Source organism: Falco cherrug, chromosome 4 (assembly GCF_023634085.1).
Source record: "Falco cherrug isolate bFalChe1 chromosome 4, bFalChe1.pri, whole genome shotgun sequence".
Lineage (NCBI taxonomy): Eukaryota > Metazoa > Chordata > Aves > Falconiformes > Falconidae > Falco > Falco cherrug.
The window spans coordinates 2,697,775-2,724,528 of NC_073700.1; positions in this window are offsets into that span (position 1 = coordinate 2,697,775).

The following is a 26,754-nucleotide window of genomic DNA, read 5'->3' on the forward strand; positions in this document are numbered from 1 at the left end:
CAATAAGCGCAAGTGTAAGGTCCGGCACTTGGGGAGGAGCAACCCCAGGCACCAGCACAGGCTGGGGCTGACCTGCTGGAAAACAGCTCTGCAGAGAAGGACCTGGGAGCGCTGGTGGGCAGCAAGTTACTCACGTGGCCGCAGTGTGCCCGTGTGGCCAAGGTGCGGAGGGACCCTGCGGTGCATGAGGAGGAGCGTGGCCAGCAGGGAGAGGGAGGTGATCCTACCCCTCTCCTCTGCCCTGGTGAGGCACATCTGGAGTGCTGTGTCCAGTGCTGGGCTCCCCAGTCTGAGAGACAGGGAACTACTGGAGAGGGTCCAGCAGAGGACTGCAAAGATGATGAGGGCGATGAAGATGATGAGGGGACTGAAGCATCTCCCTTATGAAGAAAGTCTGAGAGAGGAGCCTGTCTAGCCTGGAGAAGAGAAGGCTGAGAGGGGAGCTTATCAATGCCTACAAATATCTTAAGGTGAGTGTCAAGAGGACAGGGCCAGGCTCTTTTCAGTAGTCCCCAGTGACAGGACAAGGGGCAATGGGCACAAACTGAGATACAAGAAGTTCCTTCTGAAAAATCAGGAAAAACACCTTGAGGGTGACATGGCACTGGATCAGGGGTCTCGGAGAGGTTGCGGAGTCTCCTTCCCTGGAGACATTCAAAATCTGCCTGGACACAATCCCATGCAACCTGCTGTAGGTGAACAGACTTTAGCAGGGGGTTGGACAACACGATCTCCAGAGGTCCCTTCCAACCCTGACCAGTCTGTAATTCTGAAACTGTTAAATGACTTCATGGTGTTTTGTGAGAAAAGTATTCAGGTACACCGAGGTTGAAAAAGAAATATATTCCCATTCACCTCAGACATCTTGCTGTATATTACACGCTGGTGTACACTTATCTGACCTGGCTTTGAGTCATTATACAGTGGCCCATGTCTAGGAAATTACCTGAGCTGCCGCGAGATTCATTCCCTCTCGTTTCCTTAGGTACTAGACAAGACCTGAGACAGCAGTCCCTTGTGGAAGGTGAAGGTGTCAGGAGGCTGTGCACGTTTCTGTTTAGCAGTCCTCCAGTCCAAATATTACACTGACTTAATTTCACCACCTGAACATTCTGATTCATTCCCATCTACACAAACACAGCGTTCAGTTTATATGTTCTGATTGCATGGAGCTATTTGATCATGTTTGAATAAGAATCCCTTGCTCAGTTCCAAGTTCCACCTGTTTGCTGCTGAAGCTCTCTCTAAAATATCAGTGTAAAGACCCTTGCGTTTTAGAGACGGGAACCAGCATTGCTACCTTTTGTGTCTTTTGCTTAGAGCATCTAAAGTTTGTCCTTTGTACAAGTTAAGTCAATGTAACAGACACCAAAAACCATTTATAACACCAAAGCAAAGGGGTAATAGAGAAACAGGAACATCTGCGGGTGTTCAGTTTAGCACCAAAGCACCTTCATGCAGTACCAGGGAAAAGATCAGTGACTTGGTCTGAAATCCAAGCACAAAATATTGAGTGCTAAAAGGCAGTGGATTCTGATTTCACTCACAGCAAGTGTTACTCTAGCTTAAATTGACATGTTCAGCACAAAGATTTGATTAATGTACTGAATTTCCACTTTTTATTTGCCAAACACCAATGTGGAAAATTAATGAAGAGGAAAATTGTCTATCACCCTTTCCCATTAGTGGCCACTGTCATGTTTCAGGACATCTTTGGAAAGACTCTTTGTTTGCGACTTCTGTATCAGCCTAGTGTAATAACCCAACACCAGCTGTACGTACCTTATTGGGCCTGTTTCTTTGTTTTGCTATGCCTTTTGCAGGCACTGGTACAAGTCCAGATCAAGATGATAATGTGATGCCAGTGTTCAGAGACAAATAGCTACAAAAAAAGCCAAGAAACAGAAAATCAAGTCATTTAGTCCCCAGTTCTCACAACCATGCAGAGCTTGCAGATGCAGCTATATAAAACCTCAGTGAGAGAACATGAAGCTGTTTTTTGGTGGTCGTTGTGGTGGCTTTTACTTCATAGCAGCCCCAGATAAGGAAAATCAACCTGGTTGCTTACCGTTGGTCAGCGTACTTGCTCCTGTATTTGAGCTCCATAGTGATTACACAAGGCTAGGGCCTTCTGTGGACACGCTCATTTGAGGGTAGAAGTAGTCTGAATTTGCTTTCATTTATTTTAGGCATGACTATAATCTGGTTTAAATATATGCCCTCTGTGTGAATGTTCTATGTAGAGCAGGTTTCAGCTGTCTTTTGGAGCTAGAAAGGACATTTCATTGCTTATCTGACCTTTATTCCTGTCAATTCTTGCAAATATAACTGCATCTTACTGTGTCTCTGCAGTGACTCCCAAGATGAAATGAAGAGAATTAGAGAATTACATAGCTAGCGGTAAATTGAGAAAGATACAAATGCCTTTGAGCACCGAAATAATCCACCAAGACCAAGTTAAGAACCTGGCTCAGTTCAACACGAATTGACTAGGAAAATGTCATTTCTGATACTTCCAAAGTGATTCTGTGGATGTGAAAGCCTCAGAAGTTGCTTCCTACGGGAGCATATTGGACAATGAAGCGGACGTAAGTGAGAGAGAAGTTGAGCTTGAGTTGGTTCTGGTCCATTAGTTTCTGAAAAATAATTTAAGAGTATAGGTTTTTCTTTCCCTCCACCCCCTTCTTTCTCTGAAGTCAGTCTGTCTGACAGGCAGGCTATGATCTGTTGGGCTAACCACTGACTACCCCTGTGTTCCAAAACAGTTTGTCCTGGGAGAATACATTCATTCAGCTGGTTGAAGCAGTGCCCGTGTCCAGCTTCAGGAAAACAAATCCATTCTCACGATTTCCAAACTAACAGACCAAACTGATACTCCTAATCTAGATGACTTGTTGCCTCCTTACCTGGTGTGATAGTTTTCTCCTTCCTCTGATTGCGGCATTTGATTAGTATGTGTGATGATAACCTTACTGCTACCCTATAAATTGTTGTAATACAATTGGCAGAGGAAGGTGGGAGGAGAGAGAAGGAGCAGACTGAGTGCTGATTACTGACTTGTACAAGCTCCGGCACTGAATATACTTAGGAACCCAAAGCAGTTACAAGAGCAGGTTTTCCCTGAACTACCTAAGCCAGAGCTTGACAACACAGGCACATTTAAGCGGCCTTTGAGGCAGATGGGAACATTCGCTGATGTAATTGGAATCCGAGTTGCTGCTGTTAGCATAGCATGGATCCAAGCTAATTACACTTGCCAAGCACTGGGCTTATTAGCTCGAGCCCTGTACTGCATTAATGCAATTGCACAGCTTTTAGATTCAAGCTGCTGCTTGTCTGTGGGCAGGAGCAGCACACTGACTGCCTCCTCGCAACAAGGCAGTGTAGCTGCACCAGCACAAGAGCTTCTGACCGGGTCAGGGCAGCAGTTTGGGAGAGCAGAGCTCTGACTGGGGCAGTCTCGTGCAGAATCACCCAGTGCTCTGGAGGCCTCAGCAACTGCTGAGCATGTTTCAGCACCAAAGACCATGGTGGGACACGAAAGGCAAAGTTGGTTTATTTACTGTTGGAAATGAGGGTGCCAACCTCGTTTAGATCTGCTCCTTGCCTTGATCTTGATTTTTTTTTTTCTTTTTCCCTAGCTATTTGCCCTTGACTCTGTTTATGGCGAGTTATGGATATTTTGTTTTATCTATGAATTGAAATGTATTATACAGCCATTAAAATTCAGAGTTTTGTCTTCAACATTAGGAAAGTATTAAATTAAATTGTCCTCATCCTTGATGGAGTTTAATTTTTTTTAGTCTATCAGTGTTCCTCAGATAAGCTAAGTGTCACATTGAAGCATGATTTACATATTCATGAAATGATTTGCATTCAGAAGCATTGTTTAATGTTTTCTGGACATTTTTTAATACTAATAAGTTTTTAACTCAAGAGACTATGCAGGTAACCTGACAAATGAAAGCCTACCATAATTTTTGCAAAATACTGCTTGTAAGTCCAAAATAAATAAACAAATGAGCTCTGAATTATTGCACTTCTTTGTTTTATTGAACAAGCTACTTGCATAGCAGTGAAATACACTCTTTACAGGAAAATAATTAGGAATGTCCTTATTTATCTGAGGCACATTTGTTTGCCTTCTGCTTCTTGACGGTAGAACAAATAGATATTGGATAGTTATTTTCAAGTGATAGCAGGGTTCAGTTTTAAGTTTGATTTATACTAGTATTTCTCATGCATTGAAAACGTGCACTTGTGCTCCTCTAGCTAAATTAAATTTTGATTTTCAATTTATATATTTGTCAATCAATAAATGTGTTTGATGGTAGCAAACAGACACTCTCTGTTTTTTTGTAGTAAATAGACTCCTTTCATTTTTGTATGTTAAGTACTGAGTGGAGGGCTCAGCCGGTAGGTAATGCAGGAACCTGAACTCCTAGCTCTCCTCCATGGAGGCTGTGTGAATTTTAAAGAACTAATGGATACTCCTAGGTATTATCCTGGTAACTGTAGAGTGAAGCCTGGTATCTGCAACTTCCAGAGTCCCAGTGGAACTGCTGGGAGCGTGGCTGAGCCAGTACTGACTGCAGGGCCTTTACTCTTATACCTGTTAATCTTCCAGCATGCAACCGTGTCTCAGCCAAGACCCACAGCCTCAACCCTGAAAATGAAAGAGTAGCTCACCCACACGTCTAGTCCGTCCAGCCTTACTCTGAGCCATACTGTTACACAGCAATAGGCCCACAAGCAGTAGAAGAAAGTTTACACAGAGTCTCTGAAGTTTTCTGCTGCATAGTTATAAAACTGCACAGCAACGTGGATGCACCCATGCGAAGCTGCACGTGTCATGTGAGCATAATACAATACTGGGCTCCTTAGCAAAGCCTACAGCTAGGGTAAATGGCTCTACAAGTTACGCACTAGCATTCATAAACTACAGAGGAGCACAATCAGTTAGCTTCCTGTTTTAAGTCACAAGAAGTTGCTGCAGGAAACCTGTTCTTATTTTCTGGAAGTGCCCTAAGTCTATAATTTCAGGAGTGTCAACACAGCTTTGTTCATACACACACGCGTTCATTGATACCGTCTCTGATGCTGAGCTGTGGTGTTACAGCTGGTCTCCTCTGTTCAGTAAAATCTATTCTGCAATGTGTGAGCCCAGCACTTAAGGATAAAATACCCTCCTTTGTACTGGAGTATAAGGACTCTCTAAAAATTTTTGCAAAGTAACAATAACTCCAGCTTGAATACTGGGATGAACATGACCAGCTGCCTTTGTAATACACTCTCGGTGCATGATTCTTAATTTCTAAAGAACTCTTTAAATTAGATAAGGGTAAACACCAAGCAAAATTGGTTCTATTTAGCACTGATCCTGTTATGAATGGCTTTACATCCTCAGCCTCCAGGCACAAAGTAACCATAGACCCAAAACTAAATTAATGGGTGTTGTTCCTTAAGGTGGTTAATTGATTCGTGGTTTTACAATTATCATTTCACAAATGATAAGTCTTAATTACTTCACGGTTTTTTTGCCTAAAAACTGAGAGGGGAAGAGGGGCAGAAAGGTCAAGCATGCCCTTTGGAAGACTAGGAAAATATCTCAGGAATATCAGGAAGAGTGCTGCAGCCCTTTTGAGGAATTGGTGCTTTGTGAAGGACGTTCTCTCTACTCTTTCTTTACCTCTTTGCCAATGCATGTTAAAGGCCCATCCTTGCCCAGGATGCTCTGAGTGGAGCAGTGCTAGATGGACAAGGTAGGCCACGGCCTCTGCATGCAGGCGAGTGCTGCCTGGGGTGGCCAGGCAGCAGGGACTGGCTCAGGGAAGCTCAGCAAAGCACAGCAGTGCACACGCAGGTCACACGCAGAGTCCAGCAGACACCAGCTTGTCGCTTTACCATGACAGGTGTTTCCTGACTTTGCGCTGGGACATCAAGAAGTTGTAAGGATATGAGGGGAAGGGTAGCACTGCAAAGCATCTTGACTTTGTCAAGACAGTGTGCTGTGGTAAAGGAAAAACCCTGGACTGTTTGTTGCACCCTAAGAAGTTTTCTGAGCACAATCCATTTTAAAAAGAAAACAAGAAAACCAAAGTAGTTTAAACCATAAAAACTAACAATTTTTTCTGTGACTGTCTAAAGGCACCCCCACTATACATATATATATATATATATATATATATAAATAAAAATATATACTTTGTTTTATAGTTGGGTTTTTTGACAAGAACTCTGGTCAGGACATTTATCACTTGGAATCAGGGTTGCTGTGAAGTTTTGTGGTTGAATATACCTTTGCACAATCGTTTGAAGAGACATTTTAGAAGCAGAATGACCATGTCCTAGTATTGAAGTTGAGAAAGAGGACTATGAGGATCCTTGGGAGAAAGCTTATTCCCAAACTGAATCCACTCACTGGTTGAGAGCATGAGATTTGTTTTCTTTGTTTGATCATGAGTCTTGCTTACTTGGTTGTGACTAGCGACTAATTTCCACTATGGCTAAAGGTTAAGGGTAAAAGTAACCATTACAGAAAAGCTAAAGCCCCCCTGTTCACTGTTGTTCACTGAAGAGGCATTCCCTGAGGTTCTCAGACTCAAGCCTTTCCTAACAAGGCTTGTAGGGAGATTCCTTGTTTAAGGAATTATCTCACACTGGAGGGTTTGTATTGATAAGATGGTTTTACGGATTGCATGATGCTGCTGAGTAACTGTCAGAAGACTGGAAAGTGGCAAATGGGACAAAAAAGTGGGTGCCCTGTTCAGAGAACCCAAAGAACCATTTCCTACAATGCATAACTCCGCAGTGGCACTTGCTGCTGTGGGAGGCTGAGCAGGCTGGGGCAGGACTCCTCATAGAGCCACAAATGGACTACCTAAATTCCTAATCAAAATTTGCTGACCATTGAACAAACTGGATTCTTACAACCTTCAGCTCAAGATGTGCCAAACTGATTTTAGGTATCTGTCTTAAATATCCACCGGATTTGAGAGATCTTTGGTCTGATTCTGGGTAGCAAAGCATATAAATATATTTAGGGTGTGTATTGGTGTGTGTATGTATATAGGTCTGCCATGGGTTGCTGTTCATAGACTGAAGGGATAGTCAGGCCAAGGGGTCTCTTGGCATATTCAAAAGGTCAGACTGGGCACTGTAAAGATTTTTCCAAAATCACACATATTTATGTGTGTATACATATGATTAAATTCAGCTACCTTCAGCAGCAATGATTCAATTTGCATTTGCAATTATATTGATTTTGCATGTAAATTAGATACCTGCTTTGCACATATGCTCACAGACCTATTTTTTTTTCCCTTCTGATTGACAGAAAGTGGGGCCTCCTTTCAGAAGCAGGTTAGTGTTAGAGGAGGAAAATGCCAAAAGTAAAACCTCTTAAAAGCCTTTTATTTGGTTGCCTTCCAAGCTACAACAGCTGCAGAGGGTGATTAGCTTCATGTGGTGTCAGTTGCATTTTTATCCAGCTTTATTCTCCATTTGTTTTCTCTTTCAGGAATTTGTCCTTGCTGAGACTACAGCTGTGTGTGCCCCACGTGGACCCACCACTACAGACATTTCCCCTAGACAGAAAGAAGTCAGCCACCCAGGAAGGGTAACCTCTCTGCTCCTCCGTGCCTGGTGGTGTCTGTCACCATCTCCACCATCAGCTCACTGAGCTTTGCTCCGCAGAAAGCACAATTAAACACCGACATCTCCGCATCGCTCTCCTCAGGTGAGATGTCTCTGGAAATGTATTTGGTGACCCACGGATACAGATGGCAAGGCAGGGCTGTCTCCTGGGGCAGGAGGAAGGAACATTGAGGCACTCGCTGCAGTCAAAGGATTCTAGGGTACTGGTGTCATTCAGCCCCGACCCTGAGCTGCATCCTAGCTAGTGGTACCCCATGACATAAGGTGACGCTGTCACCTCAAAGAGGTTAGAGCAGTTCCCTTTTTATTACAAGTACTGGCTCATTTTCTAGCCTGGGTTCCTCACTCCACATCTATTCCTTTCTTCAGACCAGTATCCTTTATCTTAGTTCTTGCAGTGCTATGATGTTTCATGGTTACAGTCAAAATCTCCCTAAAAAAAAAAAAAGCTTAAAAAAGTTCCAGGGGGCTGTATGGGACTGGACACCTAAAGACCTGGGCTGGGAAAAGCACTGAAGTTGTTAACAGCTTTCCACCTCTGAAAAGGAAACATCACACAGATCCTTGCCCAGGCTGTTTTGAGCACTTTGGAAGCTATAAGAATATCAGTGTTACACTGTCAGACTGAAGCAGCTAAAGCAGCACAGGTCCCAAGGTGCCATCAGGTCCCAGACATGACAGCAGTGTCATGACCCCATCACCAAAGCCCCCCACATGTGCCTAGCAGCTCTCAAAGATAAAATTATGCCCTGCTTTTTGTACCTGCTTGGTGTTCCCTCTTGCAACTTCCACTATGACTGGGTAGGGATGGGGAAGTGGTAGGTGAACTGTGTTAAAATGACTGTGTAGATACAGTTACCCAATTTGCGCATGGACTGGTGGAGCTTGTAAAGTTTGATGTTCAAACAGTACAGCAGTTGTATAGAAGCAAGCTTGTCAGTCAAGTCCTGTATTTTTTTACAAGGGTAACTCCTTGACTCTTTCAAATTGCTGTGCTTTTCAGTTCATTCTGCATTAAATGAAGTGACAAGCTGCTGCTTTAGAAAGTCGTATAGCATTCTAATACCGAATAACTCCTACTTCAATCTGTCTTTCATAGCCACACCGTGACTTTGTTCACCTCATCCCTTTTCTTTGTGACTATGAAAACTTGACACTGAAGAACAGAGAGCAGGACGCTATTCTCCACAGCAAGCATCTATTTGAAAACATGGCTACTTAATGATACCTTCATCAGTGAACAAAAATTTTCATTTCAACCTTTGATTCAGTTCAGAAAGCTCCACTTTTTTACAATTCTTTTGTCAACTGAACTTCTCAGCACAATCCCCGCTGCACTTATACTTACATTCACCCACTACTCTATTAACATCTCATTAAACTGCGCCCCAGCAGTGGCTTTCTTTTTAACTGCTGCAAGGCCAAACGTTTGGAGAACTTACATTTGCGTAACTTCACTCACACAGACATCTCAGATAAGAACTGTTCAGAACAAACAGTAGCATCTACCCAATCCAGCTGAGGTGGCAGGAGAAAATCAGGTGGGCATGATTTGGGACATGGGGAAGGTCAGAGACTGATGCTAGTAATTACTGAAAACAAATGATACTATAAGGTTTCTAAGGGCATCTTGCTAAACCTAAATTAACTCCTTTCCTTCCACATTTCAATTTCATTTATCCTTACTTACTAATCTAAAAAACATTTTCTGGATTTCCTTTAAATGCCCTAATACTTAAGAGAATTAATAAACAGCAAATGTTTGCCCTGGCACTGCCAACTTCTCCCATACTTCCACAACTGCCATGCACACGAGTCTGGGGCAAAGCATCAATCAAGAAGCATTTTCTTCACCTGCAGCAAAGAAAGCAAGAACTACCAGAGCCCTGTAGGGACAAATACGCTCAACAGACATAGCACATCCCATCTTGCTATGGACAGACAAGACAGGAAAAGAAAGTACCTTCTCCCATGCACACTGCCTTTCCTATTCTCGTCTGCTCATGAGCAGAACTTCCGTAGCTGTGAGTGGGAACTCTGAGCTCACAATAGCTATTGCCCAGGAACACCACAAATTCTGGTGCCCAGCAGGTGCCATAGGTTTAACTGGGGGTTTGGGGAGTATTTTTCTTTTATACGAGGACCCTTAGGAGCTTTACTTTGCTTTCTGTAGCTCCTCCACCTTTTTACAGTAGACTAAACCGTTACAGCAGAGTACCTGCAAACCCGAGATCTGTAAAACTGGTAAAGACCATCTAACAGATGGCAATGTCATAGCAGGCAGTGCTGGTATCGCTCAGAATACCAACCCCCATTTAACTTGGCTTTGCCCTGGCATGAGTTGAGCACAGTGTTTTGTGAGTATGTGAAACACACTAGTGCTTCCAGCAGCATTTCGGTGCTTTCAGTTGTGTATGTCCCCAAGACTGTCCTACTAGGTCAGACTGTGGAACCCATTCAAGGAGACTGGTGCTGTTTGGCTGATTATAAGCAAATGGTTACACAGAAATTAAATCCCTGGTTCAAAACTTTAAGTCTTTTATGGTTTTGGGGAGTTTCCTATTCCTAAGTCACTGACTGCCTATTAGGCATTCTGGTTTGAAAGCCATGCATGGTGTGAAGGCCTCATCATGTGATCCTTAGAACACTAAATTAACCTACACAGAGGAAGATTTCTGTGCATTTCCTTTGCTGACTCCTATGTAAAGGGCCACTGCTTCTACTGTAAAAGTTAACAGGATTTACATTCAAAGCTTTCTCTTCTGCTGCCTGCCTCCTAAGCTGTTCTGGCTTTGCTTCCAGCTCTCTCCATCTTGCATCTGTAATGCTTAACCTTTCCTAATTCTTTCCTTTGTTATTCTGGCCTTCCCTGCAGCACTCTCACCTGCATGGGATCGAAGCTGCCTCGGAGCCTCAGGAGCCATAAAGAGCAGGCAATCCCTTAAAAGAGCATGCTTTACTAAGGAGCCAATTTCATTGCTATCAGACGTGAATGAGAGGTTGCCTTCCTCACTTGTTACCTCTGAAATCACCACGAAGAAATGTGGTTGAAAAGTCAAATGAACAGAAAAAAAAAAAAGAACCAAATTATTTTGACTGTAAACTGCCAGTGGTCAGGGTATGTGGGCTTACTGTGATACAGTGCCTTCAGAAGACAAGATTTTCCATCATGGAGGGTGGGTCGATTTTTTCCCTTCTTCAGCTTGATATCACCTAACACTGATCAGGTCTTTGTCACTTGCTTCTTTTCCTCAGTCATTCCTAACTGCTGAAAGTACAAGAGAAGGAAAAAAGCTACAAAAAACGGGATTTCCCATTCCATCTCTCATGATTTTCAGATGTTTCGACTTTGATTCTGGCAGTAACAATAGTTTATAATTACGGAGTTATTTCAGCCTTTCAGCCAAATACATTAGTGTGCATTAAATCCTCCAATCTCATAGGCCCTTAGGGGATGCCACAGACAATGTGTTTCACGGATGGGTAAACTGAAGCTGTGGAGAAGGAAGGCAAGCTGTACAGTTGAGATTGTAATGCCAGTATCTTAGGTTCCTTCTCCTTTCTGGGACTTCAATTCCTTTTCAGAGCATGAATTAGATTGAGGGAAAAAGCCTTGCCTTTTACACTTTCAGAGTTAGCCAGTATTTTTAATATTAAAGACCACAAACAATAGGGCAATGCAGGGCAAAATACAGTAAGAAGCAAAGGCACAGGACATTGACTTAAAAAACCACCTAAGCACCAGAAAGCAGAAGAATATGTCCATGCTGTTTCATTTTGACTTGATTTGACAACCTCATTTCATCCTAACGTCACAGGAAATCAGAGTCCAATTCTTGTGCGGCGTAGTGTTAGATATAAAGAGCCCTATATATGTTTTGCATGTTTTGCTTCAAAATAGAACAGAGTTAACATTTATAGGCTTTGCCCAGCCCGGGCTGCCTAGAGCACCAAAACTGCCTGTTAAGTCCCCTCCCAATTAAAACAAAAAAGGATAGGTTTTACTATTCCTGTGTTCTTTTGCCTTTTCACTTGACTGAGCATTACTGGATGCTATCTCTCTGTCAGTCACATTTCATCTTATCCTTTTGCCTCTAGTCCTTTTGGTCTAGAATTGATTTTCTCACCACTTTCAGCAGAAACTGTGGGATCTGTATATTGACGCATTTCTTAAAGCTTTATGCAGTAGTGGCAGTAGGCTGCATCCTACATGCAGCTGCTGAATATCTTTATTCCCCTCTTGAAGGCAACGGAAGTTAAAGACACTCAATAATTTTAGCGGATGTTCAGAATTTTGCATAATCAAATCCATTTTTGATGCTTCTAGCAAATGTTTCCATGAATGTGTACGCATATGTATGTATAAATACATATAAATGTAAGCAGGCGTGTGTGCATCTGCATGTATATATGCACATGTTTTCCAACTGGAAAGTTTTGCTTTATAAATAAGTTGGGGGTTTTTTCACCCGTGGGAAAAATACTAAAGGCTCTCAGTTCTTTAAACAAAACTTAACAAAAACACATTCCAATCGTGTTCTGTTGGTTTATTTTCTAAATAACTAAAATAACCTTCGATTTAATTTGTGATGTGCATAGAATAACTGATTTGTACACCATCCTTCATGTGAGTGGCTCAAGACTGCTGTATCGCAGTCGTGACTTTGCTCAGGTAAACTGTGCCTTAGACACTTAGGATGCTTCACTGCCTCCTGAAGTCCATTCCCTTCCCTAAGCCAGCCAGGAATTACAGAGTTGTTATGGCTTCTCTTTGAAGTGTGAGAGAAGCCATGGGATTTTAGGTGGTTTCAATACCGTGAAGGGAAGTAGAAGACAGAGGCTAAAGGGCAGAAATGGACTTATATCCCTCCTTGGACTGAGTTAAGTAGCCCAGGACACTACACCCTTACAGATCGAGTGGGGTTGCATCCACCCCTACTTGTAAATAGAAGGATTTATTCACATAGAATCCTTTAAAAAACTGAGTGAGGATTTGGGGTTTATGGCTATGTCAAACCCGTGGTGACTTATTTAAGTATTTGAAGTAAAGGAAAAAGGAAAGCATTTTTTTCTCTGAATGCCTCCATTCTCACACCAGTACGTATAGGTCATATAGTGCAGAGCACTATATGTAACAGTGGTTCTGCAAGGAACCAATAAGGTAAATACAATCCAAAGGGGTCAGAAACAGGCAGTGGCTCAGGGTATCACCTGGACGTGTGTTTCAGGTGGTATTCCAAGGGAATAGCCTTTATGCAGAAAGTGCCCTTAAGATGATGTCCTGAGCTTTTGACTTAGTAAATAAGGAGAAAAGATAGAAAAACAAGCAAGGAACATACCTTCCCATCGTTACACAGCATGAACTGGTGTGTCAAACAAAAGGAATACTGAGAAAATAAAAAGCAGGAGGAATCTTTCTTCTTCTCCCATAATTCACAGTGATTTTTGCACTAACTGACGTAGTGTATCAAACGAGTGGTGGTTGTGCCTTGAGCTTTCAAGATCTGTCTAATTCTTTCTGCCAGAAGCAGTAATAGCCCATTCTGGCTCAATGCTAATTTAGACCTTCTAGCTACAGCCACAGTGGCCGAAAGAACAGCTCCTGGCTAGACCTGCGTGCGTGTGTATATATGAGACAGCGTCTAGGCATGCGTGTAAAACACAGACCCTGTGTGTGTGTGCGCACATAAATGCATATATAGGCTTAAAAATTCCACGTTTTTTGGAACTTGTGGACACAAGGAACAGAGCAGGCAGAAATATTTGCTAGTATGATGTGGAAAGAACAACGCAAGTATCTCTCAGAAGCCACTTCCATTGCTTGAAAGGGTGTGTGACTGCTCTCCAGCAAGAAATGCTTGTCTATTTGACAGCTGATTTACCTGTGTCCTACTGTTTGACAGCATTTACCCAAGTTAAAATACTTTCCCACACACTTGTTCTAGATTCATCATTTTGACGTGCAATAGTATCCTTTCAGTGGTATGTGGAGCCTTCTTTTGAGAACGAGTGAAGATGTCTGTGGGTAGCTGGAGAGTCTGTGCGGGAGGATCATCTTTGTTTGTTGACTTCTCAGTGTGCTGAGGCTTAGCAATGCCAAAGGATAAATATTACCAAGTTTAGGAAACATTTGTTGAACAAAATGTATTTCCCTCAACTTCATGTCCCTTTCTTCAGTTCTGCATATAACTGTCTTATTTTGTTTATAGTTAATGCCACTGGGGGTTGGTTATGTTGCTACTATTGTGCAAACTTGTACATTAATTTCGAGCATCTCTTTGGGTAGTAGAGCAGAGCAAACTGTCCTTTCTCAGTTATGATGAGTAGCAGTAGGGTTTTTCTAGAATCAAATACGTTTGCTACAGTGAATTTTATCTCATAATTGTCATTTTCAGTTACAATTACTCTGCTTACAGAAATCTTACACAAATGATCTGAAGATAGGAGGGGAATATTTGTGAATAAAATCTCTGATAAAGAACAAAATTTAAAGACTGCAGTTGAGAATGTTGACATGCTTGTAGTAAGCGTTTCTCTGTGTTAATCTCATTCAAAATGCATTTTCTGAAAAAAAAAAACCCAAACTGTAACATTGATACATATTTTTTCCCTGCCACTACAAACATGTACTTTCTCCCCTAATGGTTTGCTGTTTGGCTGGACAACACGAAATGCCCAGGTAGATCGTCATTAGTCATGAAGAATTTTTAAAACATCTTCCCACTTGTTATTAAGTAAGGTTAAATTCAGAATGCATTTTGATTTTTGAGGGATGGTATTGTCTTAGGCAGTGTAAATATGACTAAATATTTATTAAACAGATTTATAAGTCTTGTAATAGACCAGGGACTTCTGTTCTATAGCATTTTTAAGAAAACTATAAATTCTCACATCTTAGCACCACAGAAAAATCTTCAGGGTTTAGGTGCAGGATGTCTTGCAGTTGCTTATGACCATACAGCCATGGCTTTTTCCATTTCAGGAAAAAACTGCTGTAAGACAAGTGCTCCCTTACCTTTGGTTGCTTTTATTTTTCCACCTGAATATTCATCACATGCAATTGATACAAAGCAAAGGATTTATCTCTTGATACTGGTCTAACTATTGCTTCAGCAGCTGTTATCTACCTTCAGCACAGCTTGACTTGGCGCCAGTTGTGCCATTAGGTCGAGTCACAACTGACCTCTTTCATTTACTGAAATAAATTAATAAATTCTCTTGGCCAGTCTGAGTAAGATCTGTCTCAGTTTTACAACATGAATGTTTCTGTATCAGATAGTCAACAAGGCTTTCTTTGCAAGGAATATATGGTCTTTTTCAGGGCAGGTTTTCTTTGGACCTATTTTAGACATAAATCAGGATGGTATGAAGTGGCTCCTAGGCTCTATGAGACTACTTAAACTAGGTTTCCACTGACTATAAAGGGGTCCTGGGTGATTCCTCTCATGAAGATTATTACATTTAGTCAAATCAATGCCCTCATTTGTCTCAGAAGTAGCATCTTGCATTATTTTTGCTGCATATATGAATGAGAAATGTCTTTGGCACGAGAGTAATAAGCTAACACTTCTATTGTTTTTACCGATGACACCTGCCTATGCAATTGCCATGGCTGCTGCCAGTTAACGTACAGCCTGCTCTCAGAGAACATAGGTCACTTAATCCAAAATCCTGCCCTCTGTAACTCTATTTCATGTACTTGTTCAGAGTTTGAATTTGTTCAAGAGAGCCTTTTATGGAAGAGAGGAAAATTGTACTCAAAAATAGGAACCATAAGAACAATTGTTTCATGCCATGAGAAACAGCCTTGCCCCAGGCAGCATCCATTCTATTCTCTCTGAACCCATACAAAGTTCAGCATATATTACAATACCTCTAACACTTAAAATACTGCAGAGTCACTAGCAGTTCAATTAAAGTTCATCTTGTGGCAACTTGAACGATATACTATAAAACAAAAAATATCTCAGTTTACAGTCCTGAAGGGACAGTAGGATTTAAGCACCAGTTTCAGACAGAAATTTTTAAAATCTCCCTTTTCCTTTAGCTGATTCTCTGATGGAACTTTCACTAGAACTGTTTCCTGCATCCTCCTTCATCTCCCACAGAAAACACCATTTTTCACTGCCTACCCCTAAGTAAATTGTCAAGCCAGCAAACACAATCTTCCTCAATTAGAAAGGTAGGGGGTTTCTTAGAATTTTATTGTACGTTAATGTAAAGTAGCATTTAAATTTTCACCTGAATTAAGTAATACATTTATTACACATTTTTCCTAAGCTGTGCAGAGAAAGGAGAAACTATTCCCTATGCCAATACACTTCAGGCTTTAATGGCCCTGTACAGCTTCACCTGGAGCCTCCACACACATCCTCTGCCCATGGGCTCAGCAGCCCTGTGACGTGGGACATGGTGTAGTGGTGGACTTGGCAGTGTTAGCTTAACAGTTGGACTTGATGATCTTAAGGGTCTTTCCTAACCTAAATGATTCTATGATTCTATTTAAGCTCAGCTTAGCTATAGTAGCTGTAGCTTGTAGTAGTATGAATTCCCAGCTCGGTCTGGGAATGCCTGTGCCAGTCAACGGAACTGTTGCTCTTTACTGGTAAGCTCACTTCCCAGCTTGATCTCAGACCTGTCTCCTCACCATGAATGTACCTGGTTCCCTGGTCTCTTGGCTGACAGGATGCTATCCCCAGGTCTGCCCTGCTTGCCTCGCTCAGGTACTGTGGGGGTGGCGGGGCTCCTGCCTGGCTGGCTGTGCTGTCCCTGTGGCTCCCAGCTCTTTGGGAGCAGCTGGACCTTGCTGCGCACCAATGCTCTGAATGTTGAGTGCTGTCTCTCTAGAACAACAGAAAGACACAGACAACAGCTATACAGAAAACTTTCTAGTAGAAGCTCTGCTAAGACCAAAAAAAACCCCAAAAATCTTTTGGGTAAAACTATGTGAAGGCTAGGTGGTTTCAGCTTAATGCATATGCGATTAGAAGCAATACGTATAAACTGTTATGTTTCAGTGCCATGTCTTAGGGATATCGGTGTGTTCCTAACAGGATAAGCCAGAAACTCCTGCAACTATTCCAAATAATGTTGCCATTGCAAATATGTCTGGTGTATCCAGACCATCCCAAGACCACTGAGAAGGAAGCCTCGGTGACCATGCTCTGTGCGCCCTGGCTGTAGGCCAGGTCTAAATGGGGAACCTCAGTATTCAAATTGGTTTGATCACATATGAACATAAGGGCTTACTGAAAGAAAAGGTTTCTCTCACTGATAACACAGTGTGGTGGAGGTATTCACCTGCCTGCAGTTAGAGCTTACTATCCCTCTGCGTCTGAGCAGGAGATCCCTGTGCCTGAAGGTAGGCAGCTGCTCTGCTTGAGGGGAGGCAGCTTTCTAGCCTTCCTGCAGCACAGAAACGTGCAGGATGTTTGCCGATATCTCAAAAACACTCGGTATTAGCCTATGGAGTGGCACTGCCTCAGTTTGTTTTTTGTTGTCTGGAAGATAATCGTCAGTTACTGTGATGGAGACTACTGGCAGTGGAAAGGAGTGAGAGCTTGAAGGAGGAAAAGAGGAAACCTGTTGGCAAGGGTGAAGTTCACTTTCTATTGGAAGTGCATTCCACTCCTTAGATTCTTCTGTCCAGCTTTAAAATTTCTCATACCTTTCAGATTATTATAAATTTAATAGACTTTCCCAAAGTTTGATGCCCATTGATGATTTTCTACCTTTCCTCCTTTTAATGTACAAGGTTCATATTAACTTTCTGTGGGATTTCTGCGTTGTGCTATATCTAACAGTTTTCCAGTATTTGATTTCTCAGAACATACGAAAAAAGGAGAACAAAACCAGGTCTATTTGAAGTATTTGAGGGTGCGTCTTTGTTGGATTGTTTGTTTTCACTAGAGAAGAAATTAAACAGGAGAGAGGAATGCACTCAATACAGGAGAGAGAGGCAGGGGAAAATAAAGGGAAAGAGCCACCTGAAAGAATACTATACTGAATTTGAAACTGTGCTGCTAAGCCTTGCAGTGCAATTTCAGAAGTTTTCTACAAAGAAAGTTAGTTTGATGAGCAAGAATTATTGTGTTGTGTTTGATAGATATGAGCTGGTGTGTATCAGTAATTCATATGTATCTACGTGTTCCTGGGAAACAGTTTAAAGCCATGATGACACAGTGTAGACAGCTCTCCAGATCCTCTATGGGGAGCAGGCAGCCTTCCAATGCAAACAAGGGGCTGTAAGTAATGGTGATTAATTCATCAACCCAACAAACTGGAAAGCTGGATCTCACTGAATGGCTCATTAACCTAAACCATATTAAGCTGCTAACACTAGTTAAAGTCACATATAATAGTGACTGACACTAAAGGGAACACCAACTGGCACATTCACCCCTTATTCACTCCTTAAATACTTGTGCCTGAACAATCCGATGAAGCGTGGAGAGGTACGTAGATTGGCTTGGAGAGGCCCCCTCAGGAATGTGTAGAAACTCAAGTTCAGGGTTTCATCTCTGCAAAGCAGAGCAATGTCAGATATGCTGTGAACAGTGACATCAGATGCACATGTAATTCCTAGGAGATAAAAAAAAAACCCACATGCCAATCAAGCACATCTCTACCCCTGATATACAACTATGTCTGAATTAGGGCTTGAATTAGAAACCTCTGAGACTTACCCACGGCATTTCTGCACTTCCCTTAACTGTGGCCAGAACAGCAAGGAAGAGCTGTTTAGTTGCATTAAATAGATATTATTTCAGTTGCTACCCATGTCTGTGTTCTAGCTGATATAAACCATCGCTTAGGGCAGAATGCCAGTTCTTCCGCAATTATTTCTTTACTGCTCCTGTTTGCAGCTGAGTTGATACAAGAGTTGACAAGTGGTATATACTTTTGGTACATAATTGAACTGAAATGCAGTTTAAAATATATTCTTCTAGAACACCTCTTGGAACAGCTTCTAGAGTTGTTTTGTGTACCAGATTTTCCATAGACCTGACTGTTTGGGACAGTGAATTTTCTTTATTTAAACAGAGAATCCTGAACCTTTGTCTTCTGTTCCTTTGGATAAACATTGCTTCTGTGTCATGAGGGAAGTTTAGAAACACTCTATTTGCCTTTTTTTGCTTTAATTTTATTTCAGGTTTGGTTTTTTAGTTGAGGTGGGGTTTTTTTGTTTTTGTTGGGTTTTTTTTATTATTCCTACTAGGAAAACCTAATTACAAATACTATTTCTTTCTTCAACTGTACTGGTTCAGTGTGTGCAGAATTAGACAGGAGAGTCCCATTAATGTTAATGGAAAAATTTACACCTTAGTGTCCTTTCCTATCAAGCTGCAATTTGCTCTGTCCTTTTGAGTCTTCCTGTCCATAAACTCTTTGCTTTACTATTTAGCATTTCAAAACACAGCTACCTGAAGCTTACTAGCTTACTTGCCATAGCTAAACTGAATTTGCAACTATATATGCTTGTAGTCAGCTGAACTGCAGTCTTGTACACAGAATACTGCTATCTTCCTTTGGTATAATATTCTGCTTACATTAGTAAAATCCCTGCTGTCATACTACCAGTCACTCTTGCTAATACTGCTTATTGCCCCCCTGCCTGTTTTTTATCTCCTACTCCTTCTTCTGAATAAAGCAATGTTTGCCCAGCAGCACAATTCATTTAAATGGGTAGGGTATCAGGTTTGTTCACATTTTCAGCTACCATTTAAAATAAACACAAACAGTTATTACCTGACTGTAAGTGATTGAAATTAGTTCTGCACTGTGTTCTGGTTATCAGGACTTTTGCTTACTGCCTTTTAATCGAGTGCAGCAGTCTCTCCACAGCCAGGCTCTTTGGATAACCACTTCTGAGCAGTATTTGCTTAAATCCAGCTCCATTTCTCTAATTTAGCAGCCAGTGTTGGAAGTGGCTTGAAGACACCCTTCTGTTTTACAGATTAGGCACTGATCTAACACCTGCTGACTTGCACCGACTGTGTGGTTTTCTTTTCTCGCCAGCAATTTCAAGGCAGTATAAATTTCCAGCAATATAATTCTCAAGATAAATCTGTGAATGTTCTCAATGTTGTTATCTAACTAGAATTCTTTGGCGTTTGAGTGAGTAAAGGTGGGCAAAGGAGCTTTCTGCACATTATGCCTCATGCTGGGGGTTGTGGGTAAAGAAATTACAGGTTCGCCTTCGTTAATGACTGATAAAATATGAACTTCCCTTTGCCAGTCATCAAAATATATTGAGCAAGACTAAAAGGCAAATGGATAAACAAAAACAACATCTGTACCTAATTACTCTATGAAAGCAAGAAGAGTTAAAAAAACAAACTGCACAGGAACAGCAAATCTATTGGCAGGATGATGCTTTTCTGTCCCTGTTTGCCCTGCGAGGAGATAGTTTCCTGGCAATTTGAGTGCTGTGGGATTGATGTTGCTTGTCAACAGTGAATGGAAAATGCAAACATCACTTTCAGTCAAACTGTATTTTTGTTTGGTTGTATGGGTGACTTGCTGCAGTTTCCATGTAACAATGTCCCTTTTGTCATGAAGGACTTAGGGGTATTTTTGGAAGGTCCTACAGCGGTTTTTTGTTCTCTCTTAACTCCAGATGTGTCTCTGTAAACTTGGTATGCAATGTGGAGAAGGCAAAAATGTGATTCAGAAGGATTTATTCTCTCTTACTCCCCATCTGTTGTCTTTCTTTCAGTGCAGAGGATACTGGAAGATGCTATTCTGTCTCACAGAACTCCCATATCCCAAATGTATTCCCAAATGTATTATTATATATATAAATATATATAATAGCGAATACAATTTACCAATAACATTCTATACAAGCACGCTCTGAGGGGTCATCATGGCAAAGCAACCTGAGGCCATAACTGTGTGACGGTTGGAATACAAGCTGCAGATCACTTGTACCTTGTAGCAAGGTATATTCAGGTTTAAGGAGAAGGATGGATGATCACTGTGCAAGGATTTGGGAAGGAAATTTCATCAAGCAATATTCACAGGGAAAATACAAAGTAAAAAAAAAAAAAAAAGGCTACTGAGCACTGCTGATGGCAGATGCTGGTTGAGCAGGATGCAAATTGCAATCAATCCCTTACAAAAATAACTGGAACAGACTTTGTCTGCTATTTGGAGAATAATCTTTTTGCATTTGCTGCTATCTTCCCCCCACCTCTCCTAGTTCTTTTTGGTTGTTTTTTTTTCTGATTTATTTTCTTATCATTACTTCAGGATGATCCATGCTTTTATGGGTCAACCAATAGGCAAATGTAGGCAGAAGTCCTCTATAAATTTGCAACGAGAAGTTCAAGCAGGGTGACTTTGTTTTTTCACTCTTTATATTCACTATAGAGTGAAAGAGCCAAACCCACTTTCTTTCAGCACCACATATCACTGACCCAATAAATAAGTTTAGAAGCACTAAACAATAGTTAACAAATACTCAGCAGGAGGACATGAAAAGTATAATGCTTCCAACAGAAAACACAGAATTTGAAGCTAATGTCTTGTTACTTTTTTTTTTTCCTCCAAAAAAAGGAATTCTTGACTTTAGTTGTTTTAACCTCATGGTTTTATACATAGAAAAGAAATGTGTGCAGCTTGCTGACTTGCTAATTGCAGCTTGTTTCTTTCTCCCAAAGTATTAATTCAGAGGATTAACAGGCTAGTTAGACTTCTGATTTCAACTATTTAAAAGATAATGATCCAGTGCTAAAGCATCCTCCAGTCATATTGCCAGCAAACCTTCTACAGGTCCCAAGCTGGAGTTTATTTGCGGGGAAATTGTGCCTATTTTAGGACTCTATGAGCAAGAATGCAAACCAGGTCTTTCAGCCACAACCCTTGGCAGCACACACTGGGTCTTAGCCAGCTGCCAATCAAGTAGCATCATGTAATTTGTAGTTATGAATGTTCTAGATAAAGTAGAGAACTTTCTTTAAAGACTAAAGTACAAAGAAAGTTTGGTGTGGTGTCATGAGGCTGTTGAGAACGGGGCCAGGTTCAGGTCAGCGCTCGAGATAGCTCCTAGCAGAATGGTGGAGGGAATTCAGTGGCTGAGCTTTCCACTGAACTAGCTGTTACAGATCTAGCTTTTAGGCAGCTGCTGTTGTCTGGAATAGATACACTTGCCTCTGCCTGAGTTCCTCATCCCCCCTAGGAGTAGCTCTGCTCTAGCTGTGACCTTACCACATCTGGCAGAGTACAAGAACTATTGAGAGGCAAGACACTTTAAATAGATGATCTGCCTGTTAGTGTCTTGCTTATTCTAAAGATACTTGTAAATTTTGCATAACGTTTGGCAAGTACATTATATTTTCTTCCACAGTTTAGAGGAATTGAATTCTGGCAAAGCCATAATGTTTGATTTTGATCTTTTGTTTTGAAAAGGTTTCAGTTAGAAGCTGTAGTTAGATTTGTTAAAGGGAGCTCAAAAAGCAAACAAGATGACCTGCCCAGGTCTAAAAAAAAAAAAAAGTTTGACCCAGAACAGACTTTGCTGAGTAGTGCAGGTATGTCGCTCAGAGATGACTTGCAGACTCCGTAAGCAGATAAGACTGCTTCAGATTCATAATGCTTTATATAGCACCTGCTTTATATAGCACCTGCTTTATATAGCACCATTTTGGAAGATGCTAAATCCTTTATACTGAAAGCATCGGTAATGTAAATGAATAGCAACCAACAGCAAATTATGCTGAGTGAAAGCAACTGTCTAGCGGGGGTAACACAGGGGGACAACAAAGCAAAGAGAAACTGAAAATTAAATTATTTCCCCAACTCCTCTCACACTGTATTTTTCTGACAGCTCCTGAAGTCGCCATACTACTATAAACTACTTTTTTTTTTATTCCATTTCTTCCTTCTCTCTTGCATTACATTGCTTTACATGATGATTCCTTATTGAGTAGATGTTTTTGTAAGTATCCATGATGTTAAGAACACAGATTGCATTGGCTTTAAATAGGAACTGTGTGTCCCTAAACATCTTGGGCTTTCTAGGAAAATTTCCTACAATATAACTTCTAAATTGGCACAAAAATTTAAGAGCTTTGTATTATCTACTATGGAAATGTGCAGCTAGCTTGGAACCTGAACATGACAGCTGGTTATGAATGCACTACAAGGAACAGCAGGTTTATATTTATAAAAAGCTTTCTATCCGATCCTGGTGTCTTCTGCAGTATCTCAGTCTCTCTACATATTTGATAGGTAGCTATGTATGGACTACCTTCGTGTTCTATACAGCCAAGCTAGCAAAAAGCTAAGTGACTTGACTAGCCATTTGTGACACCAGGAAATAGGATAAGGGGCTCAAAAGATTAAATCCTGCAAACTTTATTTATGTGAGTAACTCTAGCTGGTCTGGATCTTAATTTCATGCCTTACTGCCTTAATCACAAAATGAGCCTTTCTCTGGGCAACAAAGCAGCTCCCGAGACAAAAGAGAAACATAAAGCCTGTCTCATGGAAGTCATAACTTGCATAGTCACAGCCCTCCAAGGGAGAGGGTTTTAGCCTTACTGTCCTGAGCAGCCATTTGGGGACCCTGGCTGGTACTCACTCAGACAGCTACTTCAGTTTTCCAGCAGGGAAGGGTTTATCTTTTGGCTGTTGGTTTTGCTGTGATTGTGCACAGTTTATTTTCAAATGAAGTTCACAACATGGAATTAAAATATAGTGTGTTCAGAATGTAGGACAGAATGGTAATTTAAAGGCAAGAAAAGGTCTGGAAAGCCTGTGAGGGATATCAGAGAGGAGAAGTGGTTTCCATGGCAACAAATCCAACCAAAATCTTTGCATTCATATTGATTCTAGTGATGGATGAGCCAATTTGGGGGCAGGGAATTAAAAAAGGAGAAAAATATTTAACCCTGACGAAGAATGCATTTTCCTTGGGAAAAAAAAAATAATTACAGAAGTCTTTCTTCCTCAAGTCCTTAACTCCGATCCCAGCTGCAAGAGACTTGATGCAAAGCATGGCTAGCCTGGTTTATTTCCCTATGGTCTGCTTCAGTTTGTAAGGTATTCTGTTAATTGTGTCCCCCCAGCTGAGCTATGCAGAGGAGAATGATATTGCACAAAAAGGGACTGAAACCCCTCAAATTAAATTACAGGGGACAAGGAGGACACGTCTCCTCCAAGTGTCATGGAACTTAACACTGTGTGGCTCCTCTGAGCAGCGAGTGCTGGTGCAGGCAAGGAGTGGGGCAGGAATGAGCTGTTTGTGCTGCAGGCAAGCTGCCTTAGGAAAGCTCCTTGCTCTGCTCCATTGTTCATTGAAAATCTTCCTTCTTTTTTGATCTGTGCCTAAGCTTTTTTTGCAGCTCATGCTGCAAAACACACCTCTCCATATGTATGTGGCTTTCATAGTGCTCTGAGACAGGTAGCCAGAAGTGCTTTAGGAGCGCAGACTCAGCTGCTTGAATACCTTTTCCATTCTTGAGTCATCATGTCATTGAAAATTAGCCCATTCTAGACTGTTGCATACTTCAGTGCTTTTAAAATCTTCATTACGCACACTTTTTAAAAAGCGTGTTGCTGTAGGTCTTAGCTGTGCCTGTGAGGAGAATGAGACAAAAGAAAACGGACCCATGAGTCTCCAGCCTTCAATAAGAAACTCATCAAGGACAGAAACAGTCTTTTGTGCTGTATGATCTCATGTGGGTACCATATGCACTTCAGCTAACACATGCTTCTCACAGCCACTGACACAAAGCAATGTTTCATTAACCTGCACAACTATAGTTAAGCAGTAAATCTATAAACATCTTTGAAAAGAATCCTTCAATTATGATAATTTAGTCTAGCATTTTGTGTTCTGTGCATGCCTCAAACACCAGTGCCCTTTTAAAGAAATGGCTACACTATCTTTTTAACGTATTAAATGCTTTTGCAACAAGACTGAAACCTTCTTGCAGTCAGTGGAGCTTTAGGTTAGACCTAGCTTTTGACCTCATGTGGAGAAGGCAGGAAGAGGTTTATTCTGCTGTGGTAATAAAAGCAAAAGCAGGAAAGAGGAAAATAGTGTTGCTCTTGCTCAAGGCATCCAGCAAAAGTCCAGCGCAGATCATGCAGCAGTTTGTTGCTGAGGTCTCCGACATCTCCTGAAGCGACACTTGACAGAAAGCAATGCCTGGGTTCTGCTCTTGTTCTGCGCACTAACATCCATTTCTAATAATTGCCCGTAACAAGGTGATATATATACAAATTAAGGGAACTAATTTGCAGCTACAGGCTGCTGTGTCAGGAAGAAAAGGTAAAGGTATAAAACCGAATGCAGATGCACAAAGCTACTACTCAGTGAAATGCTGGGCTACAAGGAAGCAGGCTTTCTGGAAGGATTTTAAAGTTTAAAACACTCCCAGATTTCTTGAGGGTGAGAGTATGGGAGAGACACAAGAGCTTCTGCCAAGAAGTGATTTGCTGAAGATTGGATTGCGAGGAGCTGAGCAGCTAGCAGTTGTAGGGACAGTGGAGAGGCTTTGTTTTCAGAGAGGCATGGGGTCCAAAAGGTCTGGTGACACAGGCCCATTTTGCTAGCAAGATGGTTAATTCATAAATCCTACTGTCTTGAGGATTTTAATTTACAGGCTGAATTAATTTCAGTCCTTAAGCAGATAATGAGCTGAGACACTGATATGGCTTATTTTAAAGCTATTGCTTGTAGATGCTGTTGAAAAACTATGGGGACATGAAAGGTCTTCAACATAGCATTTGTCATTTTTGTCACCATATGTTGCCACGTTTGTTATTAAGACTGAAACTATAGAATAAACTTCTTCAGTCCAATAATCACTGTGGAATACCCTGTGGAAGTACATGGTGGGGTTTCACTGAACTCTGCTAGCAGCAGCAGAAATGCACCAACGATGAATCATATGATGCTGCTTCCTCATGCAATATTTTGGCTCTAATGGCATCTAATGGAAACATGAGGGACTGTTAGCAAGCAGGTCTTCAAGTTCTTACACTCTTGCCCTCACTGTTCAAGGTCTACTTAGGTTTTGTGGCTTAATCTGATTCTCACTGCACGTACTTTACCAGCTTGAGCTAAGAAGTGAGTTAAAAATGAGGCTTGTTTGCCCATGGAAGTCATGACGAAGCTCATGCTATTAATGTAGCCAACAACAGCTAACAAGAAGGGCGATGATGGTGAAAGATATGGTTTGGCTTCCATGCGAGAACAAGTCATAAACTAGGATTGGGAAAGTCTTGGAAAAAAAGGGAAAAAAGAAGTGTGACATATCAGTAAAATTACAGGTGGTGTGGAGATCAAGTGAGACAAAAAATAAGCATTCCCATAACGTAATCAGGGGGCAACCAAGGCAAATAGCAGAAAGCAGATTTAAAAGCTACCAGAAAGAATACCTTTTTGTTACAGTCCATAATTAGACGTTGAAACGCCTTGTTAGTGCAAGTTCAAAAAACATAGATAGTTTAAAAAACCAGCAGGACACCTACTTCCCTCTCTGTTCCTAGAGGGTGCTTGTAGCCGGGGTAGGAAAGCAAGGCTTGAAGCGGCTGTGTCTCCCAGGAACCGCTACTTCCCTCTTGGCTGGCTGGGCAACCCGTGCCTCTAGGCTAGGTATAGCACCTGGGTCCTCCTAGCCAACTGCCAGCCCCCTCCTGTCCCCTCTGTCCTCCACCCCATTTCAGGCACAGCTGTTCAGGGGTAGAAAGAGCACTATACCCTGTTAAGAATCAATGGATGGACACATTATTATTCTGTGAAAGTGTTAACTTTCCATTTTCATTTACATATTTTGGAGGTCACATTGGCTTGCAGTCTTACCACTTACACAGTAAAGGAAGCTTCAGTTGCATCTATAAAGAAACCAGCCACCAGGATTCTGTTTTTAAGGTCATATAAGCTTTATTCCTATGGTGGACTTGGATAAATTTGCAATCCAAATGAAAATGAGTCTTACTTAACTTTTAGGCCCTTCTGAAACACACTTAAAAGAGTTGAACATAGCATTACGTAAACAGTTAGCATTATATCTACTCTTCATAGTTCAGCAACAGTTAATGCTATTTATATTTAAGCACATGATACATTTTAAGTAGCTGTTT